Genomic DNA, 12,390 nt, shown 5'->3' on the forward strand with positions numbered 1-12,390 from the left:
ACTACTGTTTGACCTTGACCATTCAGGTAAACAGTCACAAACTTGGGAGACCGTCTACAACCTTCCTGTTAGCTTCAGGCTGAGTCAGGCGCTCCTAGATAACCCTGTGTTTATCTTTGTGAAAGTGTGTACTACAATCTGGTAAATGATAAATATTTATTTTTATTTTGAATAAGCATTCTGTTATCATTTTTGCAAATCTGAAAATTCTATGAACATCATAGAATCTTGTTTTTGATTTTTTGACCTTACAACAGTGCCAAAGTCTCACATTCAGTAGAAAACAAGATACGGATGTGTGATGCTCTCCCGTGCTGATGAATAGGGCCAGTGAGCACAACTTCCAGTCAATCATGCAATCAAATGCCAATATGTTGTGCTGTTACAAAATGTGCATAAACTGGGGCTTCCTGAGGGAAACATGTACGTATGATCTCTCCACTTCAAAGAAAGTAGAGTAGGCAGCTCCTGAAGAAATGACTTGGTGGCTGCAGGAGGATCTACAACCTTTTCTAGAATTTGATTATTTTTACTAATAAACTCACTCCTGGAGAGATTTACTATCTTGTTAACACCTTGCATTCTTGGTCTTTTTGCTAGTGGGATATATTATGCTTTAACTATAGTAAGCACATAAAGAGGATTTATACCAATCAGTAGCAGAACAGAAGAGACACAGCTTTGCTTCAAGAAATAAGCCTTAGATGCTGCTGCAGTTATCTCTCTATCCAGCTTCTGCCCCTCGCTGTACATCTGAAGTTTTCAGGAGCTGTAAGTAGCTGCTCCTGCCTTTCCAGCCCAGTACTTGCGCTGACATCTGCTGCAAGAAGCTGCATTGGAAGTGGTACAGTGGCCCATGAAGCAATGCATGTATGGGATACTAGAGTGGCAGACAACAGCTTAACACCATATAGCACAGCACTGGCCCCAATTGGGACATATTCAGTGAATTGTATGAGTCAGCTAAAAATAATATCATAAAAGCAATATAGATTTGAAGTGGACATTAATAACAGGGGCCAAACATCATATCATTAAATTCATAGGTTCCCTAATTTAAAAAAAAAGTTCTGTAAAAAATCTTTGATTCTTGTTTGCTGCAGAATGAGTAATTTGGGATACAGAAATATTTGCTCCTTTAAGTTTTATTATATTACTGGGAAAATAGGTACAATTTCAAATTTAATGCACTCAATTTTCGTGGAGAAGCACATGGTGTATGTTGGGTTGTTGGGATATTACACTGGGTGATCAGTATTTATTTTAAATAAAAAAGCCACAGGCATATGCTCAACAGAAGAAGTGTGGGGCCTTAGCATACTCACAGTCTGTTGCTTGTCATTCTCTGTCCTGCAGAGCTTCTGAATTCTACCAAGGCTTTCTTACTGCCTATTTGCGTACAAGGACAGAATGGAAGATGCTAAAGGGGAAGTGCTAGCAGAATTCTGTTTCTGTCTTTCCCCCTACAATCAGAAGCTCCAATATTGTATTTATTGGCTGTTGAAGTTTTCTTAATTTGTAGACAGGAATTCAGGGGTTATTTTTGTCTGGAGTTGTACCAAGGGGCTGACTGGTTTTCTTCGCTCATCTTTTTTTTTTTTTAATTAAGATTTATTTTTGTTTGAAAGGCAGATATACAGAGAGAAGGAGATACAGAGAGAAAGATCTTTCTTCCACTGGTTCATTCCCAAGTGGCTGCAACCACTAGAGCTGAGCAGAACCAAAGCCAGGAGCCACGAGCTTCTGGGTCTCCCACATGGGTGCAGGATCCCAAGGTTTTGGGCCATCCTCCACTGCTTTCCCAGGCCACAAGCAGGGAGCTAGTTGGGAAGTGGAACATCTGGGACAAGAACAGGTGCCCATATGTGATCCTGGCGCATGCAAGGTAAGGATTTAGTCACTAGCTACTGCACTGGGCCCACATCCTTTTTTTTTTTTTTAATTTGAATTTAGCTTTCACATATTCAGAGATCTTCAACTCTGGTACTGATATAGTATTCAGATGTCCATGTTATAGATGCAACTCCTAGTAAACATGGTGACTTCGGGGCTGCTAAACACTATATCAAGTATCATGTAAATTTCTTTGCATTTTCTTGACTTTGCAGTCAAGTCTTAAAAATACTCCTTTGGGTTTCTATAAAATATACTTCCAATTCAAGTCCTTATTTGACAGTAAAATAATTCAAGAATAAGATACAGCATTTTGATTTTTTAGCATTCTATCTCATTGCTAGATTGTTCTTTCAAAATAATCAAAAGACATGGACACTGAAGTATTCAATGACAAATCAAAGACTACCACTATTGAGACAAAATTATGAAAATCATATGAAAGTGTTGAATAGAATGACTGACATTTATTCTACCTGAATTTTAGGGCTCACCATAAGGACTTTCCTGCTCTTGGACTCAGGAAAAAACATGAGGTGGCAGACAGAAACTTTAAGATCAGGAGGCCTCTCCTAAAGCAGAGGGGAGATGGGGAAGCAGTTCCTTCCACTAGGACTGGTAGGAACAGCTCAGGTCTGCAGCTGGAAGGAATCCTCCAGCAGCTGCAGTCTGATCATCCTGGTGACTGTTACCCAGACCAGGAACACAGTGTGGGAGGTGACCTGCTAACAATTTCCTTAGGCCCCTATCAAAACAATGTTAGGGCTTTTTTTTATGAAGGAAAGATTCATCAAAGAGAGTTCTTAATGGATTATTTTGTACAAATAAAATGATGTAATTATCCATTAAAAATCCATATTTTAGTTACTTATGTGGTTTCTGTTTTATTTTGGCATGAAAAACAATAGTTTAGTTTAGTTTTTGTTCCTAATTTTTCTTTATACAAAATGTAGAATTTAATTTCTGGTGTGAAGAGGGCTTGTTGGATCAGACATTTAAAATGTATAGTCAGTTTATTTAAATCTGTTGTGTTATCTGATTTTTCTACCTTTTGCTGCGAATTCATATGAAGGATGCATTTTTGTTTTAGAGACTCCTGATGTAATGTGAATTGGGTCAAATATGGAATATCTAATATGTTAAGTTTTGTGAACATGTTACCTTGCCAAAGTTCCACTTACAATCATACCCAACCCTCTAAATTCCCAACCCATCTGCTTTACTAATACTGAAGGCCATAATTATTTGAACTTTTGACATAAACTGAAAGGCCATAATTATTTGAACTTTTGACATAAACTAATACCAAATTAATTCTCTTGATATTTATTCAGGAAGCATGAAATGTGAGGCACTTAGGGAAGTAGCCATTTAGACTTTACAGCTGTAAAATGTTAGGGAGTTGTGGCCAAGGATGCCCATATGTGTTAGGGAAACTGAAGATCAGCTGAACTAGCAAATGCTTTAGAGAGGAAGTAAAGAAGAGGGCAGAGACTATGTAGCTTGAGGAAAAGAATCAGTGGTGTAGCCCCTGTGAGTTCCATCTGTATATGTACTACTTTGTCCTGTGGAAGCCTCTTGTACTTTCTGAGGTTTATTCTTTGTTAATCTCCATCCAAGACACCTTACTACAGGTAAAATTGCAAAGCATTTTGTTTCAGAAATTGGTTATTTATAGGGATGTTCTTAGCAACTACAGAGTTACATAGGTTGCCAAAAATAGAAAACCATACTTCTAACATACAAATTAGGACACATCTGACATATGGATGTTGTTCAGATTGATATTTTTACATAAAAGATTGCCAGACCTTAATCATTGCCATGAGACCCATATGGATCATATGAGCTTTAATTTTCATAACTTTGCTGTGATTTGGCAAGGACAGTGGTTTAAAACTTCAGCATATTAAAATTTCTATAGAGGCTTGTTGCAACACAGATGCTGATCCCTATGGTGAATCAGGAGTTCTAGGGGTTTGACCTGAGGATTTCTGCTTCCAACAAGTTCCTAGGTGAATCTGTTGCATGTAGCTTTGGGACCACACTATGTGAACTATCAAATTGGTAAAGTAACCTAGCAGAAAAAAAAAATGACACAATTTCTCGGTTTTAGCAGACTCATCCTTCTCTTCCCTACTTCTTTTTATCCCCCAACCTCCACTCTTTGTGAATTTTTCTCTTGGCTGCCATGTTCTACCATAGCACTTACCACACTGTGTGAAAATTTTTGCTCAACTAACTTCTGACATCTTGAAAGCAGGGCCTCGTGTGTTTCACTAGTGTATCCTCGCTGGCTGGCATTATTCCTAGAAAAGGCAAACATGAGTTGCGGATGCATTGAGTTAAAAGAATCAATAAAAATTTATTTCTTATGAACTCATAACTTCTTTAGTAACTATATAGGTCCTTCAAAAGATCTGTCTCTGGTGTATTCAGTTTATGCATTTTTTTCCTGGAAAACTGGGATTCTGCTGCATACTTCTCTCTTGACTTTTCTTCTCGTAATGCAGCGTGTGAGAAAGGTTTATTAAAGAAGGGTGAGGAGGAGGATACATGCATGCAAATGCAGATATAAATGCCCTGCTGTCCTTTCTTTACATTACCTGCTTGATGTTCAGAACATATTGCATCAATTGTATGCACTGGTGGAGGTGTTCGGAACCCCTCTGCCAGATCATGCATCTTCTCAAAGAATGTCCGGTTCATACAGAGTTTGTTTTCATCCTGAGGTTTATTGCTCCTGGCTCTGGCTGAGCAGCAGTGTGTAACCCACAAAACTGGATTATCATTCATTCATTTAACTTCTCATGACTTAACAGCAGCTTGACCTGGAACAAAGGTACTAGACTGGTAATGGGCAATGCTGGGTTCTAGTATTAGGTTACACATCAGTTAATTGTGTGCTGTTGCAAAATCTCTTAAATTGCTTTATTCCAAATACTGTTGAAATCTTAACACTCTCAGCATCTGAGAAGCATGTTGTCAAGTGTGTGATATGCTTTAGGTAAATGTTTAATATATTCGTTGGCTCCATATATCCCTTTAGGTGGGTAAGGGTTCATTTTCTGAAACAGAGTCATTCAAAAGCCTACACATAATAGTGAGTAGCAGCACTGTGTTCTATGTATTTAAATCTTCTCGGAGTGGATAAGACAAAGCATTTGAGATAGGGGAATCAACCAGAGGAGATCTTTTGCACTTATTGCCATGAAGAAAGAAGCAAGTTTTCCTCTTCAGGTCTCAGCCCTTTAAAAGGATCAATGCTTCAATTGGAACAACCAAATCCATCAGAATATTCTATTCTTCAAATATTTATGGTTTGTTCTTTATCTTGTCTTGTGGAACTTCCTGAATAAACTGCTTGTATATTTCCCTCCTGAAGAAAGAGAACATGATCCCAGAAGTATGCTATTTGGAATCCAAAGAAAAGTCCAGATTTAAAGTTTCAGCATGGTCATTTGCTAACATTTTCCAAGAGTCCAGCTGTTATTATCACAATGTGTTCATGTCTCAGTCTTGGCAAGTGTAATTTACAGCAATGTCACAATGGCAGAGTAGCTGGTAAAAACGCTTTTTCTGCATATTTGACTTCTTAGAGAAAAACAACTTTGGGGAAGTAATGGTGAGGGCGGAGAAACATATTTTCATGGTGATGAAGCCACAACAAACTTCCAGAGGAAGAGAGACTGAACTTTTGAAATTGTATGTGAAGTTTAACTCTCCATCAGCTTCCTGAGCTATAAGAATTACATCAGATTAGGAAAAAATCTGGAGTGGTATATTACAAGAGCTTTCTTTAGTGCGAACTACATTGAAGGTGATCAGTAAACAAAGTGGTTGGTACAGACTGTGCTCTGCCTTATGAACTTACTTTCATTTCCAGTTTTCTGATGGTCTTTATCTAAAAATACCCAACAAAAATAAAACCAAAAACCCCATCTCAACTGAAAAAATATTGGCTGATTTGTGTCTAAGAAAGTGTAACTTGAATCATGTTTCAGGAAACCTCAAAATCTGTAAAGCTTTGTGTTTCTGTTGGGGCAGTAGAGTGGTTCTTTTGATTTCCTAAATTCCTTTTCAAAAAACCTTATCAAGATAAAACTTATTTTCAGAAAAATCACACATCACGATTGTAAAAATAAGTCAATTATCAGTTGCTACATACATCTGTGCAAATAGCACTTTAATCAACAGGTAGTACCAATGGTGCTGGCATTGTAGTGTAGTGGCTGAAGCTACCACTTTGATGCCAGTCTCTCACATGAACACCGATTCACATCCCAGTTGTTCTGCTTCTGACTCGTTTCACTGCTAACGATACTGGAAGAACAGAAGGATGTGGTGCAGTGCGTGCTTCAGCCCCTGCCACTCCCGTGGAGACCCAGTGAAGCTCCTGGCTTCAGGAGCACCGGTTGTGGCACCATCTGGGCTGTGAAACAGCAGATGGCAGATCTCTCTCCTTCTGTTTCCCTTTCTTTAGTTCTGACATTTTTAAAGCAAAGAAGCAGAACCAGTGTGCAATCACCCACCTCCTGATCTCTTCTCGTCCCCAAGTCTTCTCACCACTAAGGATCACCATAGCATTGACATCTGACAGCATTGACTCCTTTTGTCTGTACTTTTGGTCATTTAATTGTCTTATATACTATCCTCTTTTGTGTCTGACTTTTTCATTGAACGTTATGTTGATGACAGTCATCATATTGTACACCATTCCTGATTCTTCATTATCATGTCTCAGTAATATATAAATATGTATTAATTAATTATCAATTTTAATGCCATTTGAATATTTGTGTTTTTTTTTTTTTACTTTTTTAGATGGTGCTTCTATGACTAGGACATAACTTTGGTGAATAGATGTATGTAAGACTGTGTAGTGCTGGGAGAGCTGTTGCTGGGTCACAAGGTATGTGTAAGTTCAGTTTTGGTTCTTGGTTTTACTTTCACTTTTGTCATAAGGTACATATAAGTTTGGGCTTAGAGGATGTTACCAAATAGTTTCCCCAAGTAAATGTGTTGACTTTTGTTTCATCTTTGGGTTCCTTTCTTTTCATTGACACATAAGAGATGCCAAGGAGAAAGAATGGATGAGCAGAAAACCTTGACATTGGAGCTAGATTGCCCCCTCTCCCAAATTTGAATCCTGGTGAAAGTATATTTGTTTTGAATCTTGTTTTACTTAACCCTTATTAAAAAAAATTCTAAATTTCTTTGCCAGTTTTGTTCAACTGAGGGTGATCTTCAGATAGATTGTACTGAAATTTCCATACATGATCTGTGATGACTCATAATAATTTTTAAACTATTATAATGAAAAGTTTGAAAAAATAAATTTCTAAACAATATCTGTCTTTGACTAGTGTTCAGAAAATATTACGTGGATGGAACAATATTTTTGTAGTTATCGTTATTCACCTTACAACCAGTTTTACCAAACCAAGAAAGACAGTGAAATGGGAAAATGCTGGGGCAGAACTTAATTTTTTTTCCTTTTTCTTTCTTTCTTTCTTTTTTTTTAATTAATTACATTGCATTATGTGGCACAGTTTCATAGGTTCTGGGACTCCCCCATCCCCTCCCCATGCCCTCCCCCCATGATGGATTCTTTCATCTAGTTGCAGTATTACAGTTCAAATTAAGTCAAGATTCTTTCGTTGCAACCATATACCAAGCATAGAGTCCAGCATCTTATTGTCCAAATAATTTCAACAGTGCAGAACTTATTTTTAAAAAATATTTTCCATCTGGAGAAATAACATTACAGCTTTTAAAAGATAGTAAATACGTACTTTAGAACATGTTGAAGAAAACAAATTGGATTTGAATATTTTTTCACTAATAGAAATTTCATGTAAGTATTTTCTTTGAGCAGAATTCTTCAAAAGACCAAAATGCTCAACTATTTCAAAATTCTTAGGATCTAATTATGGTTGTTACTAATGGACAACTTAACATTTGTTACAGATAAGAGTAGAATAATCCTATGCACCATGCTTATATCAGTGCTTTAGGTATATATTGTTATAGTATTTGATCATGTCTATTGTATGACTTGAAGGATTATTGTATTGGTGAGCCTTACATTTTATATCTATAGCTTTATTTTTCATTTTATTATTTGGGCAAATTCATAATTTTTGGGTACAAGTTTCTCAGTTCAGAGTATATATAAAATCAAATAGTGCTTATAAGGGAATGTTTGTAAGTGAATGTGGTCTTTGTGTGTGTGTGTGTGTGTGTGTAGAGGCCTATCTCACACACACACACACACAGAATGTTAACTGTTACTGTGTGTACTCAGAAATTTTTGTTTCTGCTGAAGTAATGCATTACTATAGTTTAGACAAACTCTGAGTACTGTACTTCAAGTGTTTGGATTTTGTGAAGCTGGCAGTGGGAAGCCAACACAAGTTTTCCATGGAGGAATGAGATCAGAGGTGTGTTACGGGGGATGATTCTGCAAGGAATTGCAAACTGGAAGATTTAAAAGCCTAAACAAACTGCATGATAGAAATGAAAGTCATAATTATCTTTGCAGAACATCATTTAACCATTGCTTTATTACTCTGAAAACAACCAAAGCATTTTTTTTTTTTTTGCCATAAAGACCATCCCTATTGCATTCAAGTGCAGGAAAACTTCAGATCTGCAAAACTTTTAAAGAAAAATATATGGAGGAAACTCATACCAATTGATAAACCACAATCCAACAATTACCCCATCTCCTGAAAAATCCTGATGCAGATATTTGATGAAAAAAGAAACATTTTGGGTAGGCGACAAGTATAAATAGGCAATAAATACAAGACAGTAAATGATATCATGAAGGATTTTTCAAATGATTGGCCTTAGCAGGAGGAGTTAAACAACTACGAGCCTTCCTTCATGCAAAGCTACTTGCCAATAATATCAGTGTCTCTGTGTCTCCTGATTTGTAATATGGGGTAGATTTTCCAATGTTTGGTCATCTTCCTTTTGCTTTTTCTTCCTTAAAAAGCAATTGCATATCTGTAGGCAGGGACACAGAGAGAAAATTATCTTGTTATCTTTCTCAATGTTCATGTTGACCTGCTACTGTTCAAAAATCATGGAAGCATTTGGATTAGACCTTTGGAAAGGCCAACCTCCTATCTTAAGATAAAATGTTCTGGAAATGTTGATTACTCTTCTGCATGACATTACTAAAGAGGTCCTCAATTGTGCGCATACTCTTCTGTTCCAGCGAGGCAACTGGAGATGGACAGCAGAGCTGAAAATGACTAGGTGGTTTATGGTAATGATACAGGGGAAATAGCAACACCGAATAATGAGGTACCTAAGGAATGATGCAACCTTTTGTTAAGCCGCTGCACAGATAAATGACTTGCCTGGGGTTGGTCATTCTTCACTGACGTAAAGATAATTGTATACACAAAAAATGCCAACAGAAGATTCTTAGCACAAAGTCAGTCAGTTTGGGATAAAACCCAGCTTAAAGGAAGTGTGAACTGTCTTGTAATATTTCCATAAGCGCTGGCTCAGTAGCTGCAGTAGTAATTTTGTATGCCAGATATGTAAAACTGTGCTTCAGAATTTCATAGGAAACTGAATGAGAAGTATGAGCTTGTTTTGTTGAAAAAAAATAAAATCATATATAAGTTTTCAAAAATATACAATTTCCATGTAATGCGAAAAAATTTGCCCCAAATAAACTCATGCATTTAATTCCATTTTCATAAACATTTTGAGGCACCTTTATATTTGAAAACATAGAAGAAACTGTGTTTTCATGAGCTGGGAGCCAAAGATTTTTCAGTCCCACAAAGCACTGACTGTCATCTGGGACAAGTCTGTGACTTTCGTGCAGTTCAAATACAGGTATGTCATTCATCAAAAGGCATTATAATACAGACATTATGGGGCTCACACTGTGGTGTTTTAAAATAAGCTGACGCCCATGATGCCAGCAACCCAAATAAGTGCCTGGGTAAATCCTAGGTTTTCTGCTTGGAACTAACTCCCTAATAATATGACTGGGAAGTTAGCAGAGGATGACCCAAGTCTTGACTCTGTGTACTCGCATAGAAGACCTGGTGGGGGGTTCCAGACTTCTGGTTTCCATGCGGTCTTGCCCCAGTATTACAGCTATTTGGTTAGTGAACCAGAGAATGAAAATATTTTTCCTCTGTCTTTCTATCTCTGGAACTTTGCTGCTCAGATAAATTAATTAATTTTAAAATACAGAATTTATTTATTTGTGTTTGCTTTTATCCTATTTCTTATTTTAAAGTCAGAGAGAGTGAGAGATCTTGTGACCATTGATTCACTCTCCGAATGTTCTCAACATCAGTATCTGAGCTCGGCTGAATCCCAGAGCCAGCACCACATCCAGTTCTCTCACTGGGTGGCAGGGACCCAAATAAAAGTTTGTCTAGTGATTTTAGGCTTTTAAAGAATTTCTATCCTAAACCCACCACTTAACATGTAAAGTTTTCTGAGTGTAATTAGGATGCTAGCTATAAAAATAAATTAAAAATAGGATATTAATGATGATAGAGGTATTATTATTATTTTGAATGCGGTAACATTTTGAAATACTGAGTATACTTGGGTGTGGTTTTAATTTACTTCAGAAAAAGCAGCAAGTTGTAACCTTCAAAGAAAATTTGTACATAAAATGTGAAGTTACTAAGGTTCAAACGGTGGGAATAATTATCAACTCTGTTTGATTCATCTCCAGGCCTGTTCTGCCACTTTGGCATGGGTTCAAACTCAGGCCAAAACTGTATACTGTGAAAGTCAAGGGGTTAAATGGACTTTTACTCATTTTTAGAAAAATTAGGTTAAACTCACATACGCAAAGTACTGGAGTAGATACTCTAGATACTGCGTATAATATATACTGAATAAATCGTATCTGGAATTAAACATTTTTATCTTGATGCATGAACATTTCATGAAAAAGCTTTGAGGAAAAGTAATTTTGAGTATTGTTTTTAAAATTTGTTTGAGAGGCACACACATGCACGCACGTGTGCACACACACACAGAGAACTCTCACTTGCAAGCTGTCTCCCCAATGCTAGAAGTGAGTGAGATTGGGCCAGGCACGAAGTGAGACTGGAGCCGCTAATGCCGGTCAGGTCTCTCCTGTCTTCACCACTACTTTCCTGAGCCTGGATTGGCAGGAAGTTGGACGCAGGAGCCCCAACCAGGTGTTGAATTCAGCTACTCTGATGACAGGATTCTGGCAACTTAAACCCCAGGTCCAATGTCTACCTTCTAAAAATGTAAAGAAATGAGATTTAAGGCAATGTACAAAGTTCCTGATAGTGTCCTTATAGAAGGATACATCTTACATGCATCTTTTATATCTCTATGCATTTCTGTTTATATATACACATAGGCACTTTCTACATATAGAAAATAATACATAAAATTTATACCTAATTATGTGTGATAGGAATATGAAAAAGTTAACACAGTGACTAAAAAAAAAGCAAAATGTAAAGCAAAAAGTAAATTTTTTCAGGGACAAGTGGATTTTAAATATATGTGTATAAACTTTATTACTTTCCTCAAAAACCAAAGGGATCTAAGGCCACAATTTTATTTTCCAAAAGTGAAATAAAGTCAAAAAGGGATGTTTTAGGTGAAAACACTTTGTACAGTCTGAAATTCAGTTTGGGTGTTATAGTAATTTTTACAAAGAACACATGAAAGCATGTGAAACTGGTGACCAGTTATATTATCATTAATATAAGGTAATGCAGTGTTATTCTCCATAAAAAAACCATGAAATAAGTATGTTGAGAATATTTAATTATGTGCATGAGTGTAATAATAAAGGAAAATTGCTAGTTAATTGCTTTCCTTAGCGATGAGATTAGAGATGCATTTGCCTGGTGCTCTCATGATTCATCCTAAAAAAAATATGCTGTCGGATTGCTCTTTGAAATTATTCTGAGAGAACTGGAAGAGAGAAATAAGACTATCTTGCCAGAATTTTGGAGAGTTTCTCTATTCTCAGTAATGTGCAGCTGCCTCTGGGAAGTATTCCGTAACTTCACCAAGGAATATTGATTTTGCTTTTCACAAGAGCTCTGAACATTTTGTAGATATCTGTTTTGCTTATCAGCACATGGTATTTTAATTCTCAGCTCTAATTGGAAACTCATAAAAGACAGGATTGTCTTATTTATTCTTAAAGATTTATTTATTTTTATTGTAAAGCCAGATATACAGAGAGGAGAAGAGACAAAGTGGAAGGCCTTCCATCCATCGATTCACTCCCCAGGTGACTGCAACAGCAAGAGCTGCACTGATCCGAAGCCAGGAGCCAGGAGCCAGTAGCCAGGAGCCTGGTGCTTCTTCCCAGTCTCCCACACGGGTGCATGGTCCCAAGGCTTTGGGCTGTCCTCAACTACTTTCCCAGGCCACAAGCAGGGAGCTGGATAGGAAGCAGGGCTGCCAGGATTAGAACCGGCACCCATATGGGATCCTGGTGCGTGC

The 12,390-nt window shown here is 37.2% G+C and overlaps 1 long non-coding RNA gene across 1 annotated transcript in view; it reads left to right on the forward strand.

The window, feature by feature from the left end:
* Nucleotides 1-6,716: 6,716 nt before the first annotated feature.
* Nucleotides 6,717-12,390, forward strand: part of LOC131483100 (uncharacterized) — a 402,453-nt gene continuing 396,779 nt past the window's right edge. The window contains exon 1 of the long non-coding RNA XR_009247513.1: nt 6,717-6,805. This is a non-coding gene — a long non-coding RNA (uncharacterized LOC131483100). The remainder of the gene's footprint in view (nt 6,806-12,390) is intronic.

Source organism: Ochotona princeps, chromosome 23 (assembly GCF_030435755.1).
Source record: "Ochotona princeps isolate mOchPri1 chromosome 23, mOchPri1.hap1, whole genome shotgun sequence".
NCBI lineage: Eukaryota > Metazoa > Chordata > Mammalia > Lagomorpha > Ochotonidae > Ochotona > Ochotona princeps.